This window comes from Lytechinus pictus, chromosome 2, assembly GCF_037042905.1.
Source record: "Lytechinus pictus isolate F3 Inbred chromosome 2, Lp3.0, whole genome shotgun sequence".
Lineage (NCBI taxonomy): Eukaryota > Metazoa > Echinodermata > Echinoidea > Temnopleuroida > Toxopneustidae > Lytechinus > Lytechinus pictus.
In genome coordinates this window covers 2,157,501-2,175,479 of record NC_087246.1, presented here as the reverse complement: position 1 = coordinate 2,175,479, position 17,979 = coordinate 2,157,501, and the positions used below count along the sequence as shown (strand labels likewise).

General features: G+C 37.7%; 1 long non-coding RNA gene across 2 annotated transcripts; it reads left to right on the top strand.

Moving 5' to 3' along the window:
- The first annotated feature begins 3,411 nt into the window (after positions 1 to 3,411).
- LOC135156062 (uncharacterized) lies at positions 3,412 to 15,380 on the top strand. 2 transcript variants are annotated; one of them, XR_010295191.1, is made up of 3 exons: positions 3,412 to 3,689; positions 10,247 to 10,553; positions 12,507 to 15,380. It is a non-coding gene; the product is annotated as an uncharacterized LOC135156062 (long non-coding RNA). The 2 variants fall into 2 exon arrangements; XR_010295192.1 differs by lacking the exon at positions 3,412 to 3,689 and adding an exon at positions 5,845 to 5,950.
- The last annotated feature ends 2,599 nt before the right edge of the window (positions 15,381 to 17,979 follow it).

Here is a 17,979-nt window from a genome sequence, read left to right as displayed (position 1 = left end):
AACCTAGAAATGTCTTTCCGATGAAGTTTTTTTCTTGATTCATGTTCCTTTGAGGACCTAGAACAAATTCAGCTTGGTTGCCCAAACGGCAACTTTGGGCAATTTTGCTAATTTGCATAAATCCAAAATGGCCGCCACATGCCATCTTTAAAACCTAAGTTTTGAACCCCTTGCCCAAAAAGAATAAGGAATAACTCCTTTTAGATGTTTAGGGTAGGGTAGAATCCATTTCTATTATCATTTTTGCATTATTAGGTCATCTTCAGGTCAAATCCAAGATGGCCGCCAGATGCCACCTTGAAAAATTAAATTTGAACCCCTTTCCCGAAATGATGAGAAACAACTTTGTTTCGGGGTTTTGGGGTGTGTAGAATCCATTTCTGCTATCTATTTTGCAATACAGTGTTATCTACAGGTCAAATCCAAGATGGCCGCCATATGACGCCATTTTGAAATGTTAACTTTTGAACCCTTTGCCCCAGAATCATGAATATTAAATCTTTTCGTGAGTCATTTGGTATGTTGATTCATTTTATGTTGTAATTTTGCATAAAGGATAATCTTCAGATCAAATCCAAGATGGTCACCAAACGCCATCTTGAAAAAACTACTTTCCGAGGCTTATACGTGTAATGGCTTATATAAAGGGATTTCAGTACGAATACTAATTTCTTTGATTAATTCTCAAGTTTTAGGTCAAGGTGAAGTCACATCTGAGATGTCAGATTTCGACATTAGCTGCTCACTTTAGAATGAATCCTCTTAAGGTTTTGGCTATAATCCATTTCGTGTGTATTTTTATTTGTTTTAATGTCCATCCATACTTATGTACTGAATAGGCTTTTAGTGTCTTATTTGAATTTGAAAGTCTTTTCTCCATGTTTCCCTATATCAATGTGTCCAATGATTGGTAGGCATCCGTTCGTCTTAAAAGACGATGGCGTAGCGCTAGGTCTTACATTTTCGAGAGTGGCTGTAGAACTTAGCTCTAGAGTGGCAGTCTCTAGATCAAATTTATACAGGTGAAAGAGGATGGCGCAGAGACAGGTATAGATAGAGATGCTGCCCTAGCCTTCCTCCTAGGTCTTTGGTCTGCCAAAAGCATTCTGATTATTTTCTCACGTCTTGACCCCTGTACTTATTGGCTCTCCATAGAATGGCGACTATCATCTACATCTTCATAAGTGTTAGTGTACATGCCGGCAAGTTTTATCTCACGTTTGCAGGTGTCTTTATGACAAAGGTGTGATCTACAAATGGGGTGAGACCAAGCACACAGCTCACCTTATCTTGGCGAATCACTTCTGGGATTCGCCAGGGTTTCATGCGGTGAACATGACTAAGGAACGAGAATAAGCCGGGGATGCCAGCACGTACGCTAAAGGGCCTCTGTATGTTTCATTTTGTCCTGCCATTTAATGTGCATGATACGTCTGAGGCAGCTGACATGGAAGGTGTTTAGCCGCTTTTCTTAGTTGGCGTACGTTTTCCAGGACTTCCGTACAGGAGCTTTGCCATGACTATGGCAGATTTTCCTATCCTGGTGGTTATCTCCTTGTCCAGTGAAAGGGAGCTAGATAGGTGATCCAAGGTAGGTGAGGAGTCCACCACAACCAGACGAGTGCGTTCTGTTGATAGTGATATCTGGAGGACAGTCAGTGTCTTGAGTCGATCAGGATCTCTGTTTCACAGGCTGATGGGTGATCCAAACTCCTTACATGCACTTGCCAGGCGGCTGTGTGACTAGGTCTTGTACTCTTTCTTATTGAGAGGCAGGGGCGACATCGTTTCCGTACAAGATCTCACGAATGGGAACCATCCTGACCATTGTTTTGGCAGGTAGTCGGTCGATGTTGAGTTCCCTTTCTGCGTTGGTACGGATATAGAAGCCTTCTGTGCATCCGCCAAATGCATACTGGGGAAGCTTGGAGAAGAAGATCCTAAAGTGAGCGGTTGATGACGAAGTCTATCAACCATCTGACCATTTTAGACATGACTTGACCTCGAGCTAAAAATTGAGTGATTAAAAGAAATGAATCATTCTTACTAAAATCCCCTTACATGATCTCCTACACATAATAGTAACCTCTTCAGGACAGCGTGTACGCTGTACGAGAGTACTTCTTCAAGATTCAATAGTCACGGGAAGTAGTTTTTTTTTTATATGGCGTTTAGCGGCCATCTTGAACATGTTAGATTTGATCTGAAGATGATCTAATATTGCAAAATTATTAACAGAAATGGAATCAACTTACCAAATAATTCACGCAAATGGGTATTATTCATGATTCTGGGACATAGGGTTCAGAAGTTAATTTTTTCAAAATGGCATCTTCTGGCGGCCATCTTGGATTTGACCTGAAGATGACCTTATATTGCAAAAATGATAACATAAATCGGTTCTACACACCCAGAAACCCCTAAAAAGAGTCATTACTCATCATTTTGGGTCAATGGGTTCAAAAGTTAGGTTTTCAAGATGTCATCTGGCGGCCATTTTGGATTTATGCAAATTGGCAAAGTTGCCCAAACGGCAACTTTGGGCAACCAAGCTGAATTTGTTCCAGGACCCCATAGCAACACGAATCAAGAAAAAAACTTCATCGGAAAAAACATTTCTAGGTTGGTGTATTGAGCCTATGGGACTGTCAAATCGACTAACAACAGGACAAGGTATTATGTTTTTCTTGTATTTACAATGTTAACTAGACTTTGATCAGTTGTTTATCCAATATGTTTGTCCAATATTCTCCTGCAAACGAAGCAAACTGAGTGAATGTTTTTGCTTCTGACACTTTTTTCTATTCAAACGCCCCCTTCGTGGTACATTTCCTTCCAAATAATATTTATTTGGAATTACACTTTATTTATATAGTGCATAATTGCATATTATTGCAAAAAAAAATCATTTGTACTTCAGTGTTGAATACAAATACTTCGTGTTGCATGTTTCTTGGGCAACACGAAGTTGAAATAAGAGGCACAAAGGAAAGCGTAAAAAGTCTTTGTCCTTTGATGGTAAAAAAAAAAACTTTCATATAACATATATCCCGGCTTGTTGAAATTATCCGTTAGTTTCTAAAAACTCCCTCTTTCCGGGAAGGGGGGGGGGGGGTATCAGAGGCGATAACTGCACAGGAATTAACGTTGATAGTGAATACAAACTGAATAATAATATAGGGGTGTGACTTTCAAACATAATGTCTTTATTTTAATCGTTTGAACTCCTTTTGAATCCTAAGATTCGGCTTAAGCGTATTTTATATCTTTATTTTGTTTGCTTTTATCAATTGAACATGCTGTATATAAAAGTCAATGTTTACAACTATTTTGATGATTATAGATCCCCTTTGTAGTTAAAGAAAATGCATTTGAGCATTAATTCTTTTATACTCATTTTAAAAATTTCAATATTTGCTGAGAGCCGAGAGATTTCATACCAGATTTCATGCCAGATTTCCTATGCTTGATAAAGTTCTTATGATAGTCTGTGTATCAGCATAATGTAGCGTGTGGACAGTGTTTAGATCCCGCTGGAAATTGTGCATCATATCTTTTATGTATGCAAGTCATTTTGTGTCTGGGAAATCTCCATGGTTTTTTCAGGATCAATGTGTTGACTAGGCCAGTCCCGTATTGATATCTTCGTGCTGTGTCACTTTGGAAGGCTGTCAATAATTGCTGAACTGGTAAGTTGGCAGTTGCACGGCCCATCCAGCATTTCAATTATATCATTACGTAATCTCTAACAACGTGTCTAAGATCCACCAGATCGAGGGGCCGTTTGCACTCAGCTGATCCATGTACCCCACCCTCTGCTCCATCGTTGACTGGATCTAAACAAAGCCCAGCGTACCTAGATCGTATTGATACAGTCGTTCAAAGAGCGGTGGCCGTGACAATGGAACGCGAGAGACAAAAACTCAATGATGACATGGATAAGATGACGCCAGTGTGTTCTTGAGTGATTATAATATCGCGAATTTGATTCTTAATTTTGATAACGAAATCAGTAAAATAAATTCATGGCTGGTCTCCAATTGATTGGTTTTAAACACTAATAAACTCAGTCATAGCATGATGTTATCTAACAAGTTCATTGATTATAATAGTTTTTTCTATGAATGATAACATTATTAATAGATGTACTTCTTTAAAATTTCTGGGTGTGACTGTGACTGGACTTCCTGAACTTCATATTCAATGCAACGTTTATACCGGCTACAAAAAAGAGCAGTGAGAATCATTACACATGCCAATTTTCTTGCCCAATCCAAGCCGCTGTTTAGTCAGTTAAATTTGTTGAATGTATATGATTTCTCTGATTATGAAATTGCAAAAAAAAAATTATGTATTTATGTTAAAAAAGCTATATTCCAAACAAAATCTCAGAAATATTTTGTTACAATGCCGATGTTCCCATACTTGCCAACCTAGAAGAAAACAAAAGCGGTAGACTCGGCGAGGGAGCAGAGCGACCGAGCGGGGGAGGGTCTGGGAGGGAGGCTTGCCCCCTTCAAGGGCTAGAGACATTTCAAATTTTGAAATCTATTTGATACATTTTTAAGCACTTTCAGATCTGAATTTAATGTGCTATTTTAATCATGATATACCCCTACCTAATGAATGGTGTATACTTCTGATAGGCATTTGTAACAAAGTGATAGATCTACATAGTTTGAAATCAGAGTGATCAGTCTAACAGTCGTTTAATAAAATATAAACAATTATTTGAAGAAATTACATCTTTTTATATTTTGTTATTTATGTAAGCATTTAAGAAACCTTTTTCTACACGCTCTTTGAATTCAAAAGTAATTTTGTCAAAATCAATATCAGTCGCATGTCAAGTTTGATTTCTATCTTTTGAACTGACAAAGTACTCTATCACAGTGCTTCTATTTGTCATTCTGGCAATTTCTCTCAGTTAACGGAAAATAGACAATGTCTATAAGATTTTTTTATCATGATTTTACGTGGAAACATGGAAGTGAATAACAATCTTAAATGTCAAGTCCACCCCAATAAAAAGTTGATTTGAACAAAAAGAGAAAAATCAAACAAGCATAACACTGAAAAGTTCATTAAAATCGGATGTAAAATACATGACAGAATGAAATGATATTTTGAAGTTTTGCTTAGTTTAAAAAAAACTGTTAAATGAAAATCCCCGGGGGGAAATCCTGGTCTGTAAGCAAATGAGCGGACTGATAACGCCACTCACTATTTCTTTCCTTCGCGGTAGTATACACATTGGCGGAAGGCGGAGCGCAGTGATATGCACGCATTATGCGGTTTTTTTTTTTTTTTTTTTTTTGGGGTTGAGTGCGCCTGGTGGATGCCTTCCCACAGAGCTCTTAGTTTCTATCTTAATTTGTATAGTTCAAGCATATGTTTTCTCTTTATTGCTATATGATGTCTTTGTGCATGACTCCAGGAACCTACTAGACAATTTTTGTCTCATTTTTTGCTATATTTTTCGTATATTTGCTATCCTATGATTTTTTATTTCACCACTGCATTACTGTGTTGTAAGTAATACCTTGGTCACATTTGTTCTACGGCGGCCGTACGGCGAGTCGAAAACAGCCGTTTTAACATTTTTTTTTGTACCAGCTACATATAGGTGGTTTGAATAAAAATGAATAAAACGGCTGTTTTCGACTTGCCGTACGGCCGCCGTAGAACAAATGTGACCAAGGTATTAGTAGCCATTTTCACATGCATGTTTAACTTTTGTTGTACATCATAGGGCACATTCACAGTGTACGGCTGTGCGCACTTTCACAATGAAATTGGCTAGCCTGAGAGCCTTAGCATCTATTGTATCCATTTGTATTGTGTCTTTCACTACTGAACTTGTTCTTGATACTGCTGTTACATGACCATGTAATGCTGTTAAACCTGATCCAAATGGAAAGCACAAGTATGTTGGTACACCCATTCAGCGGTATGCTAATTCTCTTTCTAGATTTCGCATTTTGCTACTGATCTCGGGAGACATCAACCCTAACCCTGGGCCTTCTTCTAGTGGATCCAATCTTTCAGCTGACTCTATTACATCACATTTTACATATGACAGTCAGACACTTCATGCCCTTAATATAAGGGATAGTTGTTCCACGAGAAGATGGCGGGAAGATAATCCCATTGTATGGGACCGGCTGGTGTCTCTCGGGATCAGTAGACTTTGTCGAAGGCGGAGGACACATCGGGGTAAGAGAGGAGGGCGATGTCTCTTTAAGGGGCATCTTAAATTTGCCAGCATTAATTCCCGGTCGCTACGTAATAAAGCAACTATTTTTCAAGATTTTGTTATAGATCACAAATTAGATTTTATCTGTGTAAGTGAGACATGGCTGACATCAGATGACGATGCAGTCGTAGGTGACCTGTGTCCTGACTCCTACACTTTCAAGCATTGTCCAAGGGTCTCTGGGCGTGGCGGTGGAGTGGCTTTTCTTCATAAGGACAGTCTTCACGTTGTCACCAAGCCACATGAAAAATTCAACAGTTTTGAATGTCTATCCGCAACCATCTCCAACAATATTAATTGCATGGACATCTCTGTAATCTACAGGCCTCCTGGTGGACATAGCTTTTCCAGATTCCTAGATGAATTCTCTGATTTCCTGGATAGAAGCATATATCGAACTCCACCTTTTATCATCACTGGCGACCTGAACATTCACCTAGACAATTACTCTTCACCTAACACACAGAAGTTTAATGATCTAATTAGCGGTCACGCCATCTCTCAGCTAGTTGATACTCCAACACACGACAGAGGTCACATCCTTGATGTTGTCATGGTTAGGGACTCTGATGATCGAGCTCTCTTATCGAAGCCTCGAGTCATACCTGGCATCTCAGACCACTCTGCCATCTTATGGAAGGTCAACTTTCCCAAGCCGAGTCGGTCCCAGTCCACTATAATCAGTCGCAACATCAACAACATCGACAGGGTGGCTTTCGCGAACGACATCACTGAATGTGACATCATTGCTCCTAGGACAGAGAGTGCCGACTTTTGTGTCGACACCGCCGTACATCGTTATAACTCTGAACTGGGAAGGATTCTCGATATTCATGCACCCCCGAAAGAAAGGAAAGTCCGGATTCATGTTGACTCTCCATGGTATAATGACAACATCCGCTCTCAGAAGAAAAAACGAAGAAGGCTGGAGAGGCAATGGCGGCAGTCTTCACTTCATATCCACCGGGAACTCTTCTCTGCCCAGCGTGACCTTGTCAATTCCCTAGTGAAGAGGGCAAAGCGTTCCTATTATGTGGCTATCATTGAAGACTGTCACGACGACTCCAAAAAACTCTTCTCTGTAGCTAATCGGCTACTGAACCGTCGACAGTCGTCACCTCTTCCTTCCCACTCAGACAGCTCGCAAATGGCGTCTACTTTCCTTCACTTCTTCCAGACCAAAGTCAAGATGATCTGCGATAGTTTAGCACCAGATGAGTCTCCACACAGCCAGCTCACTTCCTCTTCCTTTGAAACTATCCAACCTACCACTCCTGACGAGATCATGTCACTTTTACGTAAACTCCCTCCCAAGTCATGTCAGTCAGATCCCATTCCCACTAAATTACTTAAGGATTGTTCCCCTTCTGTTGCTCCAATTCTCTCTCATCTAATTAATATGAGTATAGAACAGGCATACGTTCCTCCCTCTCTGAAAGTTGCTCTCATTACCCCACTGTTAAAAAAACCCTCTCTGGACCAAAACTCCCTGCAAAACTACCGCCCAGTTTCAAACTTACCATTTTTATTCAAGATTCTTGAAAGGATTGTGTTCTCTCAATTGTCTGAATACCTTTCGGATAATGATTTGCTCGATCCTTTCCAGTCTGGTTATAGGTCCAATCATAGTGTAGAAACACTACTTTTTGACGCGTCTAATTATATCCTACAAGGCATGGATAAAGGGAACACCACAGCTCTTTTGCTGTTAGACTTGTCCTCCGCCTTCGACACGGTAAATCACACTATCCTTTTGAACATACTTAGTTCACTCGGTGTTAAGGGTGAGGCTTACAAGTGGTTTGAGTCTTATCTCTCATTCCACTCTCAGATCGTTTGTATTAACGGTTATAAATCTGATGCTTTGCCTCTCTCTTGTGGAGTACCTCAGGGTTCTGTGGGCGGGCCAACTCTCTTTTCGATTTATTTATCTGGATTGCGACAAGTTCTGTTGAAACATGACATAAAATACCATATTTATGCAGACGACATCCAACTCATGATTTCCTTTAATTCGGATCAACTAGCTGCAGAAAGTTCCATCCATCGTCTTGAATGTTGCATGGTTGATGTTCACAATTGGCTGACTTATCACTCTCTTAAGTTGAATCCAGCCAAATGTGAATTTCTTCTTTTTGGCTCCAAGGTACAGCTAAGTAAAATCCACATCGACTCAATCTCATTTTCTGGCCTCACTGTAAATTTGTCAAGTTCTTGTCGCAATCTCGGTATAGTTTTTGATTCTCACATGACAATGTTGAATCACATATCTTTTATTTGTAGATCCGTTCGCTACCAATTGCGAAATATTGGTTTTATTAGAAAATACTTGTCTCGACCGGCCACAGAAAAATTGGTTCACGCTTTAATTTCGTCCCGTCTCGATTTTGGAAACTCCCTTTTGTTTAATCTACCACAGAATCTGTTAGTCAAAGTTCAGAAACTTCAAAATGCTGCCGCTCGCATCGTTTCTCTATCCACCAGGCGCACTCACATTACTCCTATTTTAAGATCCTTACACTGGCTCCCTGTAAAACAGCGTATTATGTTCAAGATTTTGTTGTAAACTTTTCATTGTGTTCATGGCTCATCTCCCCAGTACCTTATTTCACTTATCAAAAGTTATACCCCTTCAAGATCCTTACGTTCCTCCTTTTCCAATTCTCTTGTTACCCCCAAAATTTCCAAAACCTGGGGTGAAAGATCATTTGTTTACTCATCCTCTAAGCTATGGAATAGCCTCCCTCAAAACATCAAACAATGCTTGACTTCTGAAACTTTTAAACATTACCTCAAAACATTTCTGTTCAATTCTTCTTAATTTCTTTTATAATTTCCTAAAAAGCGCCTTGAGCACTCTACAGAGTGGATTTGGCGCGATATAAGTCAAATATTATTATTATTATTATATCGTATTACGATCAAAGGTAGATCTTAAGAGGTTTGTAAGCATTATCATAGTCACTGAATCGTGTAGATCTAGCGTTGTTTTTTTTGTAAAAATGTATGAAAATCCTTTTGGCTATCAGATATTTGAAAAAGCGGTAGATTCTATCGAAATGAGAATTAAAAAGCGATAGGTGCTCCAAAAATGCTTGAAAAGCGGTAGAGTTGGAAACTACTGTATGTGTTCCTTATCATACGCGAGGATCTTCAAACTTCTACATACCCAAAATACACCCCTCTTTAGCAAAGAACTATATATATATATACGCCCCTCTTTAGCAAAGAACTATATATATATATATATATATATTTTTTTTTTAGAAAGGACCAATTATCTGGAACAAGTTACCATTTTATGTTAAATCTTGTCCATCATTACATGTTTTTAAAAGGAGTTTTAAAACCCAACTTCTCAATAAATATTCAAATAATGTATGGTCAGGTTACCGTTTCTTTCCCCTTTATTTTTAAAGTAATTACCGTTGATATATATATATATATATATATATATATATATATATATATATATATTGTCATTGTGTTAAAATTTGTATTTACCCCTTTAAGTTTAATGTTTATATCTGGTATTCAGTATTTATTATATTATTACAATCATCAGCATACATTGCTATAACACCAGACTAAATTGATTGTAAGATCAATCAGTACATGCTTATCGGAGGGTAATGGACTTATTCCTGCAGATATTCAACGGAGGGGCATAAAATGCACCTTTCTCTGGCATGTGGACTACACGCAACATGCATGTTTGACTGAATTAAATTTGTGGGACCCGTTATCGTCTGCACGTTGCATGGTTGAGATTGCTTCGTATATACGATGCATGTAATATGCATGCAGGCAGGCAGGCACATACACCGGGCGGGAACAGTCCTTTCTCGTCTCTTTTCGTTGCAAAGTCACACAACACATTACCAAGCCGATGATGCATCTCCCATCTCTCTCCCTCCCCCTTTCTCTCACTCTTTCTCCTCGTCCCCTGTATCTCTCTCCTTCTCACCCTCGTTATTCATTCCCCTTTAGCATGAGGCGCCGACGAGCACCCTTAAATGAATGATTCACACTTTCTCTCGTTTTCCTGAGGAAAAGAAGGGTTTCAAGCGTTGCACAGCGGAAAGAGGACGCATGATACAGTAGACCCTAACGCTGTGATATAGGCGGCATCCATGTCATGGCCGTGTGTTCTATATCCTGTATTTAGGAACCTCATGATGGAGAGACGGCATCTGTCGAGCCAATACAGAGGGTACAGAGGTCTCTAACCATGGTGGATTTATATTCTCACATTCAGGATACTGGCGAGACTGGCATTGGATTAACCCACACACAGGTACGTTGAATCATACCTTCATGGAACCTGAGGAGCAAGCATTTATATATATGTATATAGGCCTGTATAATATATATATATATTATATGTATATGTACATATATATATATATTCTGTGAGCTTTGTATCCCTGACGAAGACGTGAGATCTGCGTCTAAAATTGGGAGAATACTTGAAAATAAACTTTGTTGGAACTGCAATGCATTACTTTTTTGTCTCTTATAATTATATATTATATACATGTGATTGATGTGAAAATTGATACATCCAAACGAAGTATATATATATTTATTTATTTATTTATTTATATCATGGACCTATCAGGACATTGTTGGTGAGACCTCTGGACCTGATCATGGTGATTCTTTCTTTGATCGAAGACAGAATCGAAAGTCCATATCTATTCAGTGCGATCCACCGCCTAATTATTTATTCTTGAGAACATCAATTTCAATTTCAATTTCAAAAGGCTCAAGCTATAACTAACAATGATTATGTTGGGTAGTTTTTAAATGACAAAGGAACAATTCCTCCTTTCGGGATTTCTGTGGTGGGTTTTAAGAGAGTATTTCAAAAATACAGGTGGCGGGGGGGGGGCTGGGGGGCTTCAGCCCCCACTTTTTTCCAAAACCATGTACAAAAACGTAAAAATGACCATATGATTGTGATTTTTTAGCATTATCAGTCCCCCCCCCCCCCCCCACTTTGAAAACCGTTCCGCGGCCCCTGAAATAAACCTGTAACAAGTTATGCCAATACTTGGGGACCAGCAAAGTAAATTCTTAAACTTTTTTGAAGATGAAAGTAATCAAATGGAACAACAACTCCGATTTAATTTAATTGACAACTGCATCCAATGATTTATTTTTTATTAGCATTTCGAGATTAACTATTTGTAAAATTTCACTATTTTTACTCTGTCCCAGTTTATTAGTGGCGAATCTGGTTAGATCATACATACTACAGAAACATGGAATGATGGACGGAATATCACATTGGCAGGGACAATAGTATGCCCATTTTATAGGTTCATTCAACAAGCCTAATGCATATCCAGGGGAGGGGGGAGCGATCGCCCTCAATGAAAATATGGGGTAAACATTTTTGCATTTGTAGTTTATCTATTTAATCACTTTTAAACAACCTATCACTTAAAGCTGCTTTTTAGCAAGGCCGCGTGAACAATGCCAAATAATGCAAACATGAAAATGAGTTTACAAAAGTAAGAACAACGAAAATATCAACAAAACATGGAAATAATGCAAAATGAATAAAAGTCAAATTGAAGTAAGCAAAAATGAAAACTAAAGACAAAAGCTTCGCCCTAATAAAATCTTGACAACTTGGGAAACATTATGACATGCAATGCAAATATATTGTGTTTTTAAAACATTTGAAATACTATAAAATCATCAAACTTGGCATAAAAATACTATTAAACATAATATTCTGAACGTATAAATTGTAAATGTTGCTGATGGTTATCAGTGTTATGCCCCTCGCCAAGAAAAATAGTAATTTGATATTTTTATACATGTATTACTAAAATTCATGCATTTGAAGACATGTTTATAATACTTAAATAATAAGTATGATATAAGATATGTGTGTCATTTCTCCTAGAATGATATGATTAAAGATTTGTCCTAGACCTTTTTTAATCAAAGCAGGAAGAAGCAAACATTGTTTAGCAATACTGTTAAACCGGGATTTAACAAATAATCGTTGATTATTTCCTCTAGGAAGCAAGTCATCTGAATCACTAAAATAGATGCATGAAAATGTTTGGCTTGTTTGGTGTTGTACGGTGTTTAGTGACATTGCTGTAAAAAAAAAAAAAAGGATTGGATTTATATAGTTTTAACCTTGTGCATGGGCTGTATAGATGGATATGAATATTTCGAATGGGACTCTGTTAATTGTTTTATTTTCCTACACTTTTGTTAATTACAGTTGATTGAAACTTGGAATGAAATATATCTGACGGTCTCATAGTGGGAAGCAGGAAGAATCCGTCCATCCTTGCTTTGGATGCAAGTCTTTCCGGTGGGTTCCATCACCAGGTTACAGATGACCCATTAACCATGAAAGAACCACCAAAATCAAAGAAGACCAGACTGATGTTCTTTTCAACTCTGGTCATAGTAACTACCGTTTGGTTGGTACTCTGGACAACGTCTCCTGATCATGGTCATTTGACATGGCAAGAAGATGTATCATCCACGCCTGCATTGTGCCATCCTTCAACAATCAGGTAAGTGTAAGGTACCTACGAGCTCCCTAGACAAAGGTTGTATCCCCCAACGTAGGCGCCACCCCTGTGTGACCTTATGACTGTTCTTAGTCTTACTCAGGAAATATTAGGATTTCATAATGATCAGATTTAATGATAAAGCCTGTATATTGCCGGTATTAAAAATAAATGCAGATGGACTGTAATTAGGGACCAATTAAATTCTTGATTTAGTTTGAATCCTAACGTTTAGTTTACAATCTGGAGGAATTCGAAATTGAATCCTTTAAGATTTGAAAATGAATTTGTAGGATTCAAACTAAATCCAGAATTCGATTGGTCCATAACAGCTGTCCATCTGCATTTATTTTGAATCCCTGTAATTTATATAGTTGTATATCAAGAATATACATCATTACATAATTATACTGACAAAAGTCGATAATATTTTTTGCTCTCTCTCTCTGACTGTCGTGCGATAATGATAATAATCATGAGAATGACAGTACGCCTATTTTTCAAACACCAATTTCTCATGAATTATGTGCTCAAGACGATATAGAGAGGAGGAAAGTTGGTTTGGGATGGAATATGGATAAATGGAATAACAATGAATGGAATAAAAGTATAAAGAGATTAATGCTAAGAGCAATGTTTTGAATCATTTGGGAATATTACGAATGTCAACCACTTTTCCACTACTACACAAGGAAACCAGAAAAATCACATCGAATTTCTTCTCGTTTTAATAACGACATACACTGCACACAGAACGTAACTTGCATGCTAGTTTATAATGCATGTAGGCATACGAGAGTGACGTTAAAGCATTCATTTGACTCTCTCTTCCTTGTTCTTTTGTCATCTACATGCTATTTCCCTGATTATTTTGTTGTTGTTTTTTCGTAAGACCGTTAAAAGGCAATTTCTTTTATTAACTCCATTCACCTGACATTAACATTTTATTTCATAAAGTTTGAAAAAACAGAAAAATGATTATTACTAATCTGTACTCTCATCTGGATACGAATATAAATTCCTGTCAAAATTAATAAATTGGTATAATCGTTCTATTTCATAGCTTTGTGGTCGAATCAGAATTATTCATGATTTCATAATCGCACTTGGTTTAATCGGCCTTCAGTCAAAATGACAAAGACAAAATGACAAAGTTAATTGAGGTACATGGTTACAGTGAGTCTATTTCAGTCAAAATGACAAAGTTAATTGAGGTACACAAACGTTTAGGCATAATTTCGACTTTGTTGGTATTACGGGATAATAATAAACATTTAGACTATTTGAGACTTTAATACGGAACTGCATTAGAATTGGGGTCAGACCGAATGCATTTTTGTGCATGATTATGACGAGAAGTGGTAGTGAGATAAGTAACTATTGATTGTTTGTCATTGTTACATAGAACTCAATATACCACAGTAGAGTCAGTATAGGGATCTTATCCACAAATTCAACCTTTGTCCAGCTCTGTAGATTTCACAAAATTGTATTTAAAGCGGCAAAGGAGACACGTGTGGGTTGGTTTGCTTGAAAATGATGCGAGTAAAAAGATAGAAGGGAGAGGTGAGGATGATTTTCAATATTTGCATGACCAACGGGGTCACCAACTGCCTGCAATAGACATGATGGAAGCTGGTTGCTAAAGTAGGTCACTCGGTGAAAGATGAAGCGAGGAGTTCGACAAAGAACAACACAGCGACATCCGATCATCTCATTGATTTAACCTATTTGTGGCTAGCTTCATCCAGCTATGGACGAGGGATGTCACACATTAACGTCTTAGCCAATCGAATTCAAATAAGCCCGGACATAATCATTTTTTAATTATTATTTTGTAGCAGAAGTGATTTAGAGGTCAAATGTTCAGAAAAAATATGTCAAAATCATCATGTAACCATGCATCAATTTTGTTTTGGATGTACATTTTTCTCTCCTTCCTAAATGGAAATTAGAAAAGAAATGATGCACAAAAACAATGTAAATGAAATTCTAGATAGAAAGCTAGAATATGAAATACCAAATTATGGTGGAATTGATAGGCATTATCATTGAATTCAGGCTGCGATAATAGATTTTGCAGTGCACTGGAGGGACAATCAGCATGCATTGGGAAAATAATAATGATGGAAATCTCAGTTAGGCTCAGGGGGTGAATCTTAAAATGCAATATGATGATGATTTGAGATTTCTAAGTTTTTTTAACGTCTCATTGCTCGCGCTTATCATGCTAATCTGCCCTGATCATGAACATAATTTTGCATTAAAAAAAATTGTGAAAAATAAGCACGTACCCTTTTGTCATGCTTGTGACGATAATCATGGATCATTGCGCGTTCGTTCTGACAAAACATTATGTCGGTCTAAAAAAAAGTACTTTCTATAAACATGATAAATGAGATTCAGAATGTATCCTGGTAGTATTCGGACTTGTGCGGGGATATACATGACCCTGTGTTGTTTCCATATGCAACTGTTATATTCTGACTGATATCAATAGATATTGGACCACCATGAAGATCGGTGATTTAACAATTGACATGTTTGAAATGTTATTGAAATAGCCCCTGCTTGAGAAAATAAAAGAGAAAAAGACAACAACAGATAATTCTTTAGTATATCCCGAGTGCTGTTTTCAATTTAATAACTAGGTATGGTTTTCTATAGGCCTATATCCTGCCATCTATTTTGGTATGCCCATTTGAAAGCAATCTCTGCATTATTATATAGCCACTTAGCCAGTATAAAAAGGGTGTACGTTTCAGGGTTTTTTTTTCATGATATATATCACGTTAAAACAAAGGGGGATTAGTATAGGACATGATAATAATAATTACCCAGGGAAGTCACTTCAGTTCCGAAAACTGTTCTCCCAGCGGGCCCTGCTATTATTATTACCCCGGCTATAAAGCTCGGTTACCGATTCAGGTGCACACAGCTTTTTGAGGAATTACTTCCTGCCGGTACCCATTTACCTCACCCGGGTAGAGTGCAGCACACACTGGATGAATTCCTTGCTGACTACGCCATGACTGGGATGTGAACCCACGACCCTCTTAATGTCCGAAGACTAATCCACTGGGCCACGACGGTCCACGAATGATGAAAATCCTTCCCCCTCCCAACAGTCACCGTGTTGTATCAAATTAATATTCTCAAACAATCCTCTCAAAAATATATGTTTACGAATGCATTAATGTAAAAAAATAATTCATTCTCAAGGACGCAAATCCTACTAATTCTAGGAGCTTTTTTAGATTATTCACTCTATTCACAGTATGCTATTTATATGACCTTATTTAAAACCCATTTCATATCACGATACCTGCAAAACCAACGCAGTCATTGAAGTACCTATAATGTGACAGGTCAATTAATCCCGTACTTCACAATTTCCACAAATTGCTTTGTAGAATAATGAAATAAGCACATTGGTGTATACTGTTAAAAGTAATTTAAACAACACTGTTTACTCTGTGAATCGCACAGAAGTTGTTTAAACATTTTAAACAAGTGTTTAATATCTTAAGCAACAAAGTGTAGATTCAAATATCAATAATTCAAGCATGGTTGTTTAAGATTTTAAACACTTGTTTAAACTGTTTCAACAACTACTGCACGATTCACATAGTAAACAGCGTTGATTAAATTATTTATAATGTATACCGATTAGGGCTTGGTGCAGTAACGACCGAATAAAAAAGAGAAAAGAAAACAAAGAGGGAAAGGGGAGAATGGTGAAATATGATGTCAAAATCTACCAGAGATTTATCTGTTAACAAGGTCAAAGTTTGTTGTCGCTCGCTCACAGGTCTTAGAATTTTCCTCATAAAGCCATGCCTGGCCCCTTCAATATATATCGAGGTTTCTTTGATTCTTGATGTTTGGATGCTATTGCATATTTTCATTTTCATCAATGTACACACGGACTATTGTCTTCTAATGCTGTTGTTTTTTACTGCGTGGTTTGAATCTTCACCACTTTTTAAAGTGGGGCCTGCCCCCTCCCTCCACCCCACCAATTTTCGAGAGAAAAACCATACATCATTTTTTTACTAATCTGATGATTAATACTACTGCTAATGGATTCCATTCAATGTCGTGAAAGTGCTTAAATTTCGCATTCTAGAAACCCAAATGTTCTCGCGCGGTAACTGCTCTCAATCTTACCAGAATTTGGACATGACAATTCCCTCCGTTTGGCTTTATTGTAAAGGTTATCGTCCATTTTATCAGGAGAGAAGGGTTATAGTAAGTCTTATTATGAATTGTAATTATTCCTATGCCTTTTGAATATAACTTTGATTATAAAATGATTAAAATATCCTTTAAATTCACTGCATGACGTGAAGCAAATGGGGGTGGTCCTGACATCTTTGTCGGAGCGGGGAATGATTTGTGATGCTTTTGAAGACCTGATATCATCAGCTGCCCATTGCATATTTATGAAGACATATACCGTAGAAACCGTTTCACCGTAAGTGCAAAACCCTAAATGTGATGACTTCGTTATGTCCGAATTGTGGATTGTCCGATTTTACTCTATCTGTTCAAGTCCTATCACTTTCATCCTGGAGTATCCCCTTTGTTTGGGTCATACAAAAAGTGCAGACGAGGAAACAGCAGACATACGAAAATGAGACTTAATAAATGTATCACGTAATGGGTAGACGACAAGTGAAGTCTCCCTCGCCTGTCGATCCAATATAACTTTTTTAGAACATAATCATGTAATCCAATCATGGCTATGATTTAAAGATAAAACTTCACCGCGAAGTTCATCGAACAATTATAGCAACAAATCACGATAAATGTCGGTTCTTCATCACCAGTGGCGTAACTACGGGGGGGGGGGGGGCATGGGGGGGGCACGTGCCCCCCCCCCCCCCCAATCGGCTGGCCAAAAAAAAATAAATAAACGGGGGAAAAGGAGAAAAAGAGGGGAAAAGGAAGAGAAACTTAGTGAGGAAAGAAAAATTATTGTTCATTATAGTGTAATATATATTTTTCATAACTTTATGAAACATTATTTGCTTCATTGTGTCTTCATTGTTCATGGTGCTCGCATACACTGTTTAACGAGATATATAATCCTGTTGTACTAAAACCTCCCGTTTTCAAATCAATATACAACAAATATATTTCCTCGCAATTCGAGTTATTATTGTTTTATGT